Raw genomic sequence first — 15,919 nt, forward strand, 5'->3', positions numbered from 1 at the left:
ATGTTATAATCCATTCTATTCACTGGAATGAGTGTTTTGTTTGGAGTGTTCTGCATGAATGCTGTTATTATGTGTAATAATATTGTGGCCTAATACAGCATAAACACATTGGGCTGCATATGGGGGATTAGGTTTTGCTGCATAATGTTCCATGAACAGACAATAGGTCTTGACATTGTGTGCTTTCCTTGCATACTCCACCTAAGCACATAAAAAGAGGTAAATGGCCTGTCCCATTCGCCTGTCAGTTTCCCAAATGAAAAATGTTATGCATAAATTTGAGATAACACTTTGCTTAGACACATTGTGAGCTGCTAGATTTTTAAGTGAACAAAAACCCCTTTGATTTGAATTCAGCACGTGTTGGATTGCTCATGAGGGAGGGAAGGGGAGCTGGTGTTAGACCGTCATGAGACCTACGTTTTCTCCCCTCTAAATCTATTTTAGACCACTGGAGAAAATGTGCCTTCTATTCTCTTCCCTTCTGTTGGCAAATACACCAAAAGATAACTGACAGTTTTTTTTTTATTTAGATTAGAGTGTTAGCACTATTGAGCCAGTATGATGAGGTCTACTGAACTAAGCATTAATGAACTGTCTACTTGTATTCTTTGCCAAGGTTTTGTAAACAGGTACTGTGTAGATTGTCTTGTGTACAATGTTTTTGTGCATGGTGTACGTTGTTATGCTAGTTAACTATGTTCAGGCTCACTCTACTACAGGAATGTGGAATATTGTTATCTGGTCTTTGCACATTTGCACAGTTATTTTGGTTATTGCAAACTTGCAAAAAAAAATGTATTCTTCTTCTAGAAAAGAAAATATATCATCCAACTGTACCCCCTCTGTTTCCCTTAAGGTGGGATAGGGAGTGGGGAAAAGAATAGATATTGTGTCTGTGTCTACAGACACTTTCATCTCCACAATCTCTCCTCCATGCCAGGTCCTGGCACAGCACGAATACTTTCTCACAATATTTGCAGGTATTTTCATCTACAGGTGGTACGACACAGAGGAATTTGTATTTAATTAAGCAAATAGATCGCAGTTTGACACCAGCTGATCAGCTGCAGAAGAGTCTGTTTGTTGTTTCTTCACCTTCCATTACGGACTCCCTACAGAGGCCCCAAACACCTGCACAAAAAGCTTAAGGCCCGTGTGTGTGCTCATGAATGGATGACTGCTCTCATCTCCAGACTCTCTCAGTCTGGTGGAATTTCACTCAAGTATTTTAGTAAAAACTGTAGGAATTGGCCAGAAGATTAACATAAAAGTGCCAAAACCTGATGTGAGACACAGCATGGGTTTCACTTTCACTTATGAAATACGGAATACAGCATTAAAGAGGACGGTTGGGCTTTGCCTCTTTGAGTGCCATTTTAAATAGTAATTGTCATACAGTACCTTTCAAATTATCCAATGTTTTTTTACAACTTGCCACCATATGGCATTGGCAGTTATTTCATCCAGAATCCTTAGACAATCATATCAATGTCAATTGCCATGATGCCACTCTTGTGTCAGTTCAAGTCTTACCAAGTTTTTTACAAAGATTTTTCAACAACCTCTGAATGGTCTGTGCTAACACCAAGGTTCATTTATTCAGCAAATCACTGCAGCTCACCTTAAGCCACTGACCTGCTTCTCATCCAAACCTGCAGATCTAAAATGGTACTCAAGAAAGCCTCAGTTGCAAAGATTGGTTTGATTACTCTTCCAATTCTTCTGATTGCTGCTCTATGGGGAAAGCCAGCCCCCACCTCGTTTATGGGAGCCCTGCTCGTCACAAGTCAGTGCATTTTCTGATGGGGGGCGCATACTTTAGGTCCAATGAAAACTGGAACATGGGCCTGAACCATAAAGTAAGTATGGCTGTGATGGGACAGGAGGGATAAAAAATGAAAGGGCCAGGGCTGTTGTGGACCCAAGCAGCATTTCCTGAAGGCAGCACTGATCTCATACCATCATTAAATGAGAGTGGGACTATAATTTTGAACTCACTCTTTTCTTTAAGATGGTCAAGCACAATTGTTCCTCTGAGATGCACGAGTGGGGAGTTCCCTTGCCGAGAGAATTGTTCCCCAGGCTCTCTCCCACTTACTGGCAGAGGGAGTGTTCCAGCGCTTGGCGTTGGAGACGTCGGATGATGTGATATAAATGGCGCGGTGTCACTGAACAGCACACTCATCCTCGCTTCCTGGCACATTCATTTAAAAAGTGCCTGTCTAAGGGCTCAGCAATCTCATCTCCTCCACTTGTGTTTACCCATCAAATTGCTCCAGGACGCCTTCTCTTTGCCAGCTCACTTGAGAGGGACTGTTTATTGCTTAAGTGTTTTGTTTTCTTTTTTTCTTTCCTTTCTTGTTTTTCTGTCTTTCTTTCCTTCTTTCTTTCTTCTTTTTCGATCTCAGAAACCTCTCCAGAAAAGTTTGCGCTGCTGCAGCCGGGACCCCTGTCAGCGATGCTGTGGGGGAAAAAACAGCTTACGCTCACAGTGTGGTCACCGCAGCATGAAAGCAGAAACCTCCGACTGCACCATCCCAAAAGACGACCCAGAAGTAAACAAAACATTGTCTAACACGCCAAACACAACTCAGTCGACTGCAAAGGTTGACTTTTTATAGACTCTGCCTCTTTGCAGAAAGTAAGCAGCAATTTACTTGCAAATGAAATGGAACACAAATTGAAGCTGAGGTAGCATGACTCATAAATAATTAAAATAAAGTGTTATTTTCTCTTACAGTACTCTCCCTGAAGTATATAAACTATATTATAAAACCAACCTGACCTATGATTTCATGAAAATATCCATATCTCCACACTGTATATTCATTTATTTTCATCATCAGCTCACATTACCATCTATGCAGAAGTGTCTTAGCCAACAAAAATACAAAGGTAACACTGTTTCCTGCATAATCATGTATATAAATGTTTATCAACACAACCAAATGAATTATGAGAGTGCATGTCCTCACTTGACTGCATGACCAACACGTCCACACAAACACTTACCCTCAGACGATGACTTGGGATTTTCAAACCGGTTCTAATAATTACTTCAGCCTTGATTAATAATCACACAGCTGGCAAACAAAGTCACTACACCTGAAAGTACTGCTGCTTCAGCCTACCTGCCTGCCAGTGAGTATAGGATTTGTTTCCAAGAGCCTCCAGACCTGGAACCTCTCGACCTGCCTGACAGGAAACATACCCGCGCATAAACTCAGAGGATTAAGTCATGTGCACACTTGGGACGACAACGACAGCGAGCGTTGAATGCCTCCGCTGATTTGAAAAAGGTTCAAGACAGGCTGCCGTATTCAGATGTGCTTGAGTCTCGCTGTTGTCCTCCTTATTGGCACATGGAGTATTACAAGCGGCAACAGCGTATTTCAAAGTCTGCTGTAATACCACAGACTGCTTTAAAAGACCCTCTGAAAATGACACGACTTGCTAGTGCTCCAGAAGACAATGATATACAAAGACTGGTACTCATTTGGTTTTAAGGAAACACTCAAACGCCTGGGCTCGATGTATGACAGGGACACTGATCAATTGCTGTGCATATGGCATGAAATTCTGCCGTTTTTTGAACGAGCGAGCAAGCAAGCTTTGAATGATATGCTGCTTTAGTTTTTTTAAGCACGGCCATTTGGAATGTCCGGATGAATTTTTCATCTTCTCTGTGCCATGATCAAAGCCTGGGGAGAAGTCGGGGGAGTGAGAGCAGAAGGTTGCTGTTGTGCGCGTGTGCAGTAATACAAATCGAGCCTTCGCCTTGACAGGCCCGCGCGGCCTCGGTGTGCTCCATTCTTTAATTTCAATCATTTCGAGCCTGATGCTTGTTACGGTGAGTGCTCCCCTAATCAGCACACCGAGAGAGAATAATATAGGGTGAGTCACTAGGCCATGCAAGACAAGGCAATGGGATCCTCAGCTGAAAACGTGCTCAGGGGCCAGGCCAACCGTATGGGGTCTGCCGAGCACCGGTCCACACTGGTTTCAGCCAGAAAGGAGAAAGTGATCTCAAGGTGCAAAATACCATTTTTGTATTCTGAAAGGCTTGCTTTTAAAGGAATACTATTTCTCCTTCTAATATCTTTGTTTCTCTTGTGAGTGTGCGCTAATTGTGTGTGTGTGTGTGTGTGTGTGTGTGTGTGTGTGTGTGTGTGTGTGTTTGTAAGTGTGCTTCCTTTTGTGCCTACTGATGTTTTGTTTAATGGCTTTAGTATGTGAATGGATATACCGTATTTTTCGGACTATAAGTCGCACCAGTCAAAAAATGTTTCATGAAGAGGAAAAAAACATATATATAAATATATATGTGTTGCACCTGAGTCACAGGACCAGCCAAACTATGAAAAAAAGTGTGACTTATAGTCCAGAAAATACGGTACGTGTCAAGGAAGGGCTTGATAATAGCTGAATATCCCTATTACTAAGAGCAATGCAGATAATTAAGTGTTTGTCTCTTGATGTCATCTTACCTAAGTGTATATATTTTATTTCATTTAATTATTCTTTAGCTAATGTTCTTTGTACAGCACTTTGGTCAGTGCAAGCTGTGTTTAAATGTGCTCTAAAAATAAACTTTACTTACTTACTTACTTACTTACTTACAAGCTATACGAGTTGTATAGTGAAGGTTTATGAAGGAAAAAAGAGTAACGCTCCAAACTTGTTTACTCTTAATGTAGTTTCCCTGGCTGTTTCCTTATGTGTACCATTGCCTGTCTGCAATGCCAGATATCTCACGTTCATGGACATCCACACTACCAACAACAACAAATGTAAGTATAACTTTATGAATAGCCAATCTACCCAGCAGCAAGGAAAGCATCTCAGAAATATCATTCATGTTTCAGTGTGATGCCTTTAAAATCCATGCATAGTGACTGTCAGTATTTCTCTGTCAGTATTTCTATCATTCACACAATCTCTCTGGAAATGATGCCAAACAATATTATTCATGTCGTTATTGAAATTGTGTGTTGCTAGATATTGCCATCTCTTACTGTAGCTAGAGCACAGTTCTTGTTATCATTGGCACTGCAGATGGGCCATAACATGATGATTATTCTGTGAAAACAGGTCCTTCCAAATAAAAAAAATCTCTGTGCAGGAGACTTTTTGCCACGCGCACATTATAAGAGCAGACTAGTGCCAAAGCAGGCCCGGCGGACCTTGAGCCAAATCTGTCATCTCGGCACAGCGCATTGAGGCCACAGCGGGTGTCCTGGCCAATGCCCAGGCCATATGGAAGAGCCGAGAGATGCACTGAGCACCGAGAGCCACTATGTGGACGCCCTAATGGGGGGAACGGCTGACATTTGCAGGGGTTGGGACTGGAGGGGAGAGAGTATCTTCACAGCACACGGCTATCATTAGACCACGGCTGTTAAGCGCGAGGTGGTGTAGGTTGACCAGATCGATGGTGTGGTCATGGCCTTGGGGTTGCGTTCATTATGACAAATGGAGATGCATTTTCCAGGGGAGCTTTGATGCGATGTGGTTCTTGGTTCTTCAGATGGAAATTTAATTATGGTGAGCTTGTTCAAGATCTGAAGTGCTGGAACTGATGACAGTTGCTGACTGTATACATTGCATGTGGGTGTCTATGATAGTGTGTGTGTGTGTGTGTGTGTGTGTGTGTGTGTGTGTGAGAAAGAGAGAGAGAGAGATAGAGAGGTTGCTGAGAGGGTTGACAGGCTGCCACCATGCCTCCCCTTCTTAATAGAAATGACTTGAGATTACAGCGAGGTTGTCTCATCACTCTTGTTTCAGTCAAGGCAAACAGCACCACATCTGCTGATTATGCTAATTGTGTCTTTCCCCTTTGCTCACTCCAACTTCTATTTCTTCTGCTAGAGTTAAGAGAGAGAGAGAGAGAGAGAGAGAGAGAGAGAGCTCAAATAAGAAACCTGATCTCCTCGCTGTCAGGCATCTAAGCATCTCACCAAGCTCCAAACACCCTTTGAAGCCAAGACGAGGCACAAAAAAAGATTCAAGTAATGACATTTCAAGTAATGAAATATCGCTGTGATGACGGATGTTTTATGGGAAGGGCACATGGGTCTTCTGCCTTTCTTTGTTAGCGGAGCGACAAATGCCCCGAAAGTCAAATGATGGAAATAATTTCCTGAGGAATGATGGTCCAAGGCAATGCCATTTGTCACCGCGCGTGTCTCTCTCCGGCACCCCTTCTGCCTGTAAGCATGGCTGTTTTTGAAAATGGAGAAACACACCCGTGTGTGTATGTGTGTGTGTGTGTTTGTGCGTGTGTGTGTGTGTATTGTGGCTGACTTCCTGTAGCCTGCAGCGCAATCACTCATCTGTGGCACAGTCTGTTGGAGGAATCCATCATTTATGGCACAGCGTCGTGCCATCGATGAGTGAGGGGAACGCACATGAGAGCAGCCTCACCTTCTCAAGTCAAACGTGCCTCAGCACTCAGCCATGACAAACATGAGCAGTACAGCGCCATTAACGAAAGCCAGGGGATATCTGTATCCCACATATGACCAGGGCTGTCAGCTACACAGATACAGCAATATATTAAAGCAGCCCTTTGTAGTACTCTCAAGTCCTATTTACTCGATTAAAACGTAAAATGTACTCCTTACAGCAGTTCTTCTTTAGGTTTAGACAACAGATTTATAATACATATCTATTGTGCTTGGGACAGAGTATTACTTTACATGTGTGCACTGTAGTGAGGAAAGGAGTCTTGGTTAAAAAGTGATTACATAAATGCTTTTAACATGAAGCATTTTTAGACAGTTCTATTCTACAGTATTAAATATGCATCATGCAGTACCGTTTCACTGTGAATTAGTCATCTAACATTAAGTTTTATTTCAGTGTCAAGTTTATTTCAGTGTCAAGTTTTATTTCAGTATCCTAAGTTTTATTTCAGTGTCAAGTTTTATTTCAGTAAGTTTAAGTTTTATTTCAGTGTAAGTTTATTTTCCTTTTTCAAATTTATGTTAAGTTCTAATTGAATTAGTATATATTATTTGATTGTTATTTTATTATGTCTTATTTGCATTTTCATCTATGTTGATATTGTACAGCACTTTGTAACTTTGTTTTGAAAAGTGCTATATAAATAAAGATTATTATTATTATTATTATTATTATTATCTACATCAGGGGCTGCTGTGAGAAGAACTTGACCCAAAAGCATGACCATACAACGGACGCTACAACGGACTGGCTCCTGTTCATGAATTTATGAGCTCTCAGTTTAGTTCAAAAATCACAGGAATTACAGTGTATGCTGTATTTCATTGTTGCATTGGTGGTCTTGATGAATCTCTTTCAAAGATTCCAAGGTACCTCCCCTCTTCAGGTCCGAGTAGTGGAAAACTGAGTGAGCCCTTTTTTATTGGCTAATGATAAAACTGGCTGACCAACAACTAGGCAGCTTTCCTAAATGTTTGCAGACCAAAAAGCAATGAGCCATACGCACAAATGGCAAGGCCAGATTTACTGCAGCAGGTGACACAACAGGAGCACTAGACAGTGCCATTTGTTTGAAGAGATGAGCGAGAGGCAATCATCATCTATATGTTTCTTTGATGACATGTCCAGATTAGTGAGAGTAGCTACAGGGTATACTAAATATGTATCAGCTCATTACCATCTGCAAATTCATTGGCCGCTACCTGGAACTTGCTATTCAGAAACACAGTGGCAATGAGCTAGAGATGAATGCCCCAGACACTGTATCTTATTAATATTGCATGGCTCAACGTTGCTCTTTGTTTTGTTTTGTCTTGCTCATCTCTACGCATTTAATAATTTGGTTCAACTATTCTGTGGTGTTTATTTGTGGGTAATAGGCCTATTCATACACAACATATTTTATGACCCCAAAAAGGATGCCATATAATGAGAAAAAAAACGACATATACTCCACCTTAACTGTAAATACACCGGCTCAATCCCTTACTCAGAGGGAAATGTCATGCCGCTGGTGATGCTGGCTATGTTCAGCGAATTGCTGAAGACTTAAGGAGCATAGTGGGAGTCACAGGCAGAGAGAGACGCGCGCCTGGCCGGGCTCTCCCTCTGGCACGTCCTCCTCCGTCCTCATCAGTGTGCCTGGCCATGCGCTCACACCTCGCATTTAATTACAAATCCGATAGCGATGCTGTTTACATCAAATCCATCAACCTGAGCCGGGGCCCGAACGGAGAGATGGAAGCAAGAGCCTGGCCAAGCAGCAACCTTGATTTGGGCCAGATCTGTTTAAAAGTGTCGGCGCCAGCGATCAGAATAGGAGTTTTGCGGAGCAGAGGGAGTTGGGTGTGGAAATGATATAGTCTCATCTCTCCCACTCTCCGGCTCCTCCACCGCTGCTGACAAATCCATCGACCTGGAGCTGGAGTTTGGATGCCACTGAACCGACTCCCATCAGATCTGGCATATCAGGCCCAGCTATCAAAGCCCAAGTGTACCGTAGAGTGAAGTTAGCTGTGGAAACAAAAGGTTTTTGTCTCTGCTGCATAGAAACTTTTTCAACTGCCCCCGACTGTTAGGGTGTATGTTCTGCAGTCTGCAGTCTTTTCTCCACCCACAGTGATGCCACAGCCTCGCCCGATGCCAGATACTACCTCCTCCCAGGTACCACAGCTGCGGCATCCCAACATGCGACTTTTCAAAGTGCTGAGACATCGCTTACATCACCAAAAAAACTGCCCTTGTCTACTGTGCAAATGTTTGACCAGGAAGGTTTCCTACAATCGCTTTAATCCTCATTTTTTTTGTGATCTTTATACAGACTGACAATGGGTGCCTCTGCGCCATAGTGTCAGATATACTGAAGACATGAAAGACACACTATTTTAAGCACTGTCATGCTGTCCTTTAAAATTCCTTAGAGGACAGCAAGTAGGTCTTCGAAGGATACACTTGTCATCAATCAAACATAATAGTTCTGTGTTTACACTTACCAGGAATATTCCATTACAGGAAAAGAACAAAATAACAACCCCCAGTACAATTTTGTTCGCTGAGCCTAACCCTGAGATAAAAATCCTGTAGATATCTGCTTCCCTATGAGGATGATGACGTCCAAGGGCATCAGCGTAATTACACAGGACACACGTGACCACTGTTCAAGGCCTAGCCATGAATTTATGGCCCAGTGGAGCGATCTGCCTGTGCCTGAGCATTAAGCAGAAGAAATGTAGAACAAATGATAGGATCCCAGTGCTGATCAATTACCTGCCAAGAGGTTACATTTGCTAATGTAAGACAAAGCTAGCGCATGATCAGCAGGCTTTGTCAGGCCTTGCAGCTAAAGAATGGCTTTGTGTAAGATACACAATATACCAATATTATCACTAATATATTATATATTATAAGTAGTAATTATGTATATTAAGTAGTAATATTATTATATTACTCATACTATTTTTATATTATATTATATTATATTATATTATATATTATATTACGCAATTATACACAAATATAATACACAATTATCTCTCCCTATATTTCATTCTCTGAAGTAAATTGTCACCTTTTCTGTCCTGTCAGTGAAGACTGCTGGGGCCACGGCTTAACAGCATCTGTCACAGCAGGGAGAAGAGCTGTCGGGCTCAAGAGATGTGGCATCAGATCACATCAAATCAAGTCAAATGACTTTACTGTCACAGTGCTCGACAGGTCTGAACAGGTGAGCTAAGATCCTGTGTGCAACGTAGCGCAAAGTCATGAGAGGTCGTACAGTATGTACAGCAGGTATAAAATATACACATAATGAACACAAAGCCTGTCCAGACTGCACAATACACATGGTGCACAAGAACACACACTAGCTTTGAAGAGATAAAAACAGCATCTCAGCCATTAGAAATTACAATCCACAATTCTGTCGAAGCTGACAGACTGTTGATATTTTAGCTCAGCAGCCTACAAATGAGACCCTTCTGTGCTCTTGAAGTAGCATGCTGATTGGCTTTAATAGTGTTTGGCTTTGTCTGAGCCACCTTGTTTGTCCCCAATTTACAGAGCCAGAACCGCTCACCGTTATTAGGGTGCATAGTGCATACATAGAACATCTGGAGAACCGTGAGAAGCAATTCAAAGAGTTTAATTTTAAAAAGCATATTAGATTAAAATAAACCGATTGCACATTTAAGCATGATCAACAATATTCCCCAATGATTCACCCTTTATATATAGTGTGTCACATTACTGTATATAAACTGAGTATAAAACTTTGAACTGCACTCAGAGGCTGCCGTCAAAAAGAACTCTGTTTAAAAGTCAGAACAATTCGACTGACTCTTGAGAGTGTTGTCTCTGTTGGAGGCATGAAAGACCTCATCTCTTATAGAAGGATCCGGAATCATGCAGAGTTCCCACTGAAGTGACACTGGGGGTATAAGAGAGTTCAGGGAACTAAAATGAGGTCTCCAGGAGAGACAAATGACAAGCTTCATTTTTTTTAAGTGCATGACACCGAGCTCCTTGGAGAGGCACAGTTCTCACTCCCATACAAAGGCTGAAGATGACAACAAAATGAAAGGCGGATGTTCTCCACACAGAAACGAGTACCATCATTGTGAACAAAAGAAAGGCATCCTTTAAAATGTTCCAGTTACCATAGCAACACAAACACGCTCTGTGACAAGTGGATGAGCAAAAAAAAAAACAGAAAGAAAGAAGAGAAAGAAAGATAAAAAAAGAAAATTCTAACAGATAACCCAAGGACATTCTTTGGTAAGCGAAAACAAGTTCTGTGCCACACCTGTGTTTTCCTTCCATTTACTATATGTCCCTTCTCAAATGCACTACCCTGTGCAATTTAATTTTTTAAGATTGTTTTTCCCAAACATAATTTGTTTACCCATTCAATTATTGATTTCACAGGCCATGTAATGTCAGCAGATATGTCAACACCCCTTTATCTAACAGCAAATTGCGTCTCTTTTCATTTCTGGACGGAAAATGTTTACAAAGTGGAGTCAGATTATAGGTTAGCCCAGCCTTGGAAAGACACTCTCTCATCATAGAGGAAGCATCCTAGTTTTTAGCGATGCCACAAATCTGAGAGAATGTTCTTGCAGTACAGTGCTGTGGAGCAAGCAGCAGTATCCATACTATTTTAGGGTCAAAGCGCCTACAAGGTACCAGGGTTCGATTCTGACCTGCAGTCATTTGCCAGTTCTACTCCCATCTTTTTCTCCCAATCATCTCTTGTCCAAACTGCCCTAAAAATAAACTTAAAAAATCTAATTTGAGGCAATGAAGCTGAATGTTGTTTCACAGAGAAAGATGGACTAATGTACGTGATTGTGGCTTTTTTTTTAGATTGCTTTTTAGAATTGCCCTGGCAACAGTATTTTTGTTTATATATTTGTAAGCTACAGTAGATCCAGCAGATCCAGCATCGCTTATGTGGCCCAGCCTGCTTATCCTGTCAATCAAGAGATTGTGATCATGATGAGGTTTGGTCCACACGGGATCTCTAGCACACAATCTATCATAGCCTGAGCTGGCTGAAAAAGTCTGCAGCTCAAAACGGTAGAGAAATGTATTAGTGGCTGAGAAATAATTGGAGTGCATTTTTAATTGTATGAAACTGTGTGTCAACAGTGTCAATTAAATTGAACTGTTATTTCAATTCAGTTCCGATATTTCAGTTTAAGTGTTAGAATCAGAGATATTTCTGATGCTGTCTAGTGTCTACTCATGAACATTGAAAATATGGTTTAGAGAGTGGGAGCAATATACTTCACTGTGTAGCCTGAAAGGACATTCTTCTAGAATTTCTTGACCATGGCGAACGCATTCGAGCAGGCAAGCGGACCTTCTTACTACACCCAAAGCCCACACGCCGGCGGGCCCCCCAACACAAGCGTCCAATGCCAGAAGCTTGGCTAAAGGACCAGGGCTGTAAATGTGTTTACCTATTCACTTGAAGGAGGGCGAAATAAATCTAAATGTCATTTGCTTCCCCTGGCTTTGAGAGGAGTTTAATCTTGTAAAAAGCCCAGGGAGCCGAGGCGGTGAGGTAACTAATAGCCACGGCGAAGGGGCTCGTGCCGCAATTGAAAGACATGGACATTCAGTGAATGGGGCAGGGGTGGGGGGGGGGGGGGGGGGGTACTGTGCTGAGTCATGAATATATGGCCAATACCCAGCGCATCACCAAGAAAAGAAGCAGAAAAAGGTTGAAGAGTCTCCACTAAATTCTCCCCTTTCATTTATTTTTAATCCAGAACTTGTAGCAGAATGTCACACATGTAAACGCAGCATCAGCTAATGCAGCACAAAGTGCGCTTCTCAAGTGTGCCCTGTCTGGACATGACATTTAGAATGCAGGACACATGTGAGGAGAAGGCAAATCATTCTCCTCATTCAATTCATATTCACAGCACTTCAATCAGGCTCTGCCCAACCCCAGCTAAAGCCTGTGGGCTGGCCATGGGTCAGTGCTGGACACTGACCAACCCAGTGCGACAGCAGACACGGCTATGTCTGGAGGGCGCGAGAGGGAAACTGGCCATGCGCGTGTGTGTGTGGGAGTGATTTGTTTGGGGAAGAGAGGAGAGGATGCAGAGTCCAGAGTCTGACAGAGGGCCAAAAAATCAGAGAGCAAGGTATCCGGAGGCTCTCTCTCATTGTGAAGGAGGAAAGGAGAGGTTCTCTGACCTCCTCATCAACACAACCAGGCAGGAACACATCGACACGGAGGAGATGGGGAGTCTATATCAGGTATGTTATTTGACATAACCCCAAAAAGGAAAATGCATAAAGCACCCAAGACCCAAAGACCTGCCCTGACGAAAAAAAGTGAAAATTCACTTGAGCAGATCACCTTTCATGAGCAAAACAAAAACAGACGCAGTCTTTGTTATTGCGCCTGCTTGCTTGCTTGCTACAGCCCTGTGAATCATAAGCACCAGACACCTAGCACTCCAACGCACTACTGCGCCCAGATGCAGCCGAGGAAACCCAGGGGACGACTTAAGAGACACAACGTGTTTCTGGTGAGCACAGAGACATACGGAGAGTGGTTACTGAAGAGAGGAAACAGCTGGGGGGGTCTGTTGCTAGTTGTCCATCATAACCACCCTAACCATACAATGATCAAATGACATTCTATAACACTTTTTTTTGCTCTCACCCTTCAAACAGAGAGAATAAATAAAACGTTCATAATTAAAATTAATTAAATCTTGGTAATGCTCCAAAGTATAACCACCTTGACCATGAAGCTGGTAATTTAAATCAGATATGGATGTAGATTTTTATTCTTATTAGTGTGAGATAGAGTGACTAAGCCTTAGCCTACCTAAACAACTTAGGCTACTATACCTGTGAAACAGGGCAATCATGCTATTAAAAACACCATTCAATGTGTTTGCTAAGCCTGCTTATTCCCTCCAAAGCCCACCACCTTTATCAGTATGATCCAGTGAGACTCATGAGCAAATAAAGCTCCCAGGAGCTCCACTACAGGATGCTGTTTTTCACTTCCTCGTGATGGGGATAATTATATCAAACTGCACTTACCAATGCCTAGTAAAGGTTTGCTCTTTGCTCTTGCTCTTGTACTGTAGGGGAATGTACTGAAGTAGCCTATGTGAAAGGCACACAGTTGATTGAAAATAAGCATTCAAATTTGTAGAGTAAATGTCTAACAAATTCTGTGTCATATGATGAAACGGCACTGCACTGCAGGTACAACTATAGATCAGAAGGATCCTGGGGGGGGGGGGGGGGGAACTACTGGAATAGTCAATTACCATTAAACAGCTGAAACGCCCCCCAAAAAAGCCTTTGTTATGCATGACTATCATGCCGACTGTGATTTCAGGTCATCTCTCCACATTTCACAATCCCCAATCTCCTATGCTGAATTAAGCATCCTAAATAGCTTTTCTGCTCAAGAATAAGGGATGGGCGTGCCGTGCACTAATTCAAGCCAATTAGAAGCTGAAAGACACTTAAACTGAACTAAGCATGTTGAACCTGTGTCCACTTTTTCTACTCCAGTTTACACTTCTTCGACAGTTGCTACCACATCTAATGCAGTGATCTCAGCATTAAGCTGAAAGCAAGCAGTTTCCGTATCACACAAGCACAGCAAGCCAAAGTTACCTCCAACTGATCAGATACAAGATGAAGATAGGCGTATGAATAAAAGTCCTATCAAGAGCCGGAGGCAAATGATGAAGCACCAAATAATTAAAAGTGCTAGAAGCAAGACTCATGAAGCAGGCAATTAGGTACAGTATCCTTGTTTGGAGAGGGGTGCATTAAAACCAGAGACACACATCATCGCAACACTGGATAGGTCAATAACATACACAAATAGTCAACAGGTATCCATAAAGGAAACATGCAGTACAACTCCAAGTAATTCACTTGCATAGTCTACTCTATAGGCTACAATAGGATATTGAAGCGGACCTACAGTAGTAGTATGCATATTCTGCTAAATTCCTTCTGTTGCTGTATAGCTTTGAGACTCATTAAATTCCCTGACTTTCTCAATAAATGTATTCTTTCCAAAACAATTGTATGAATAGTAATTTATCCAATTATTTTCAGTAGCCTCAACCTATGTACTAAACATCATAAAAAAAATCATATTGTCCATCTGAGCATCCTCAGCCAGTATACTATACAGCTACTTAAGCACAGCACTTTGCAAATAGGCTCCTGTGCTTTGTGTATGCATCGCTGCCCCGCTGAACCACACCCCGTATCTCTCATTAAAGGATACTGCCCACTTTCTGTGTCTAGTCATCAGTCAGCCCGGTCTCTCGCTGAGACAGGCTAGAGGTATACTGTAACAACGGTAATGCTGGTCAGTAAAGGGTTGGAGAGAGCAGGCGGGGACGTCAGTAGCATCGACTCAGATCTATAGCCTATAGGCTAGGCCTTATGCGTCCACCATGTCTATATGGCTACGCCCGACAGCAATCTAAATGTCCTGTGCCATTTATGTGATTCATTGGGCTGTATGATTCACCTGCGCAGACACAAAAGTACAACCTAAGTTGGCTTAAGTTAGTTGCCTGCAATGCCCACTTAAAAAAAAAAAACATTCGTTTTCCTCGCGCTCATTCAGGTAAAACTAACTGCACCTTCAGCATCACCTCACGATCCAAAAGAAGGCTTTGATTACTTACCTGCGGGGGTGTGTAGGTTAAGGTGGTGCTAGCCACAACGGGATACAACAAAGCCATATTAAACAGCGTTCTGTATCGTTGTCCACCTTTGTTGCTCTTTTACATCACCGCTACTTTGCTCTGAGCCCGAGTCCTTGGCACGTAACCGGCAAATCGGTGCGTGAGCTATAGCCTAAGCTAGGCTGCACACACAAAAACGAAAATGCATATAAAAGGTGCACACTAAAATGTTTGCTATATAGGAGTCATCAGCCCAGTTATCGATAGCCTGCAATATAGCTGCGGTTTACCGACGGTAGCCTAATTGCAAGCCCGCACCTGCAAATGGTACAGTATAGCTCGCTTGGAATATAGCCTTCACAACAAAAGAAGAATACCTGTCTTTCCAGGTCTGTCAGTCAGTTTCCCTTCCAGATATTCAGCATGGATGATGCTGGCATGTAGTGTCCCGGTGTCCGGCACTGCCACCGCCCTCTTGTCTCTTTTTGCCGTCAAGGAAAATTGTCCGAGAGATGGAGGATGAGCGGGCGGAGCAGAGAGGAATAGCAGACGGCGTAAGTCGGGAGCGGCGCTGGAGGGGCGTTTACGTTTTCAGGGGAACTCCCTGGTTTAAGGATAATGCTTGACAACAAGCATTTCTTGAACAACTAAGTTCAACTTTATTTATCTGCGGAATAATGCGGAGTAGCCTAATGCTTATATTTATCTGTGGAATAATGTTATTATTATTATAGGCCTACAATTATTATTATTAT

The 15,919-nt window shown here is 42.4% G+C and overlaps 1 protein-coding gene across 6 annotated transcripts in view; it reads right to left on the minus strand.

Moving 5' to 3' along the window:
• si:dkey-178k16.1 (band 4.1-like protein 1) overlaps window positions 1–15,684 on the minus strand; it is a 45,091-nt gene extending 29,407 nt beyond the window's left edge. For all 6 annotated transcript variants that reach the window (XM_042098804.1, XM_042098799.1, XM_042098802.1 and 3 more), the window contains exon 1: window positions 15,542–15,684. The gene's annotated coding sequence lies outside the window, so the exon portion shown is untranslated. The remainder of the gene's footprint in view (window positions 1–15,541) is intronic.
• Between the last annotated feature and the right edge of the window lie 235 nt (window positions 15,685–15,919).

Source organism: Alosa sapidissima, chromosome 7 (genome assembly GCF_018492685.1).
Source record: "Alosa sapidissima isolate fAloSap1 chromosome 7, fAloSap1.pri, whole genome shotgun sequence".
NCBI lineage: Eukaryota > Metazoa > Chordata > Actinopteri > Clupeiformes > Clupeidae > Alosa > Alosa sapidissima.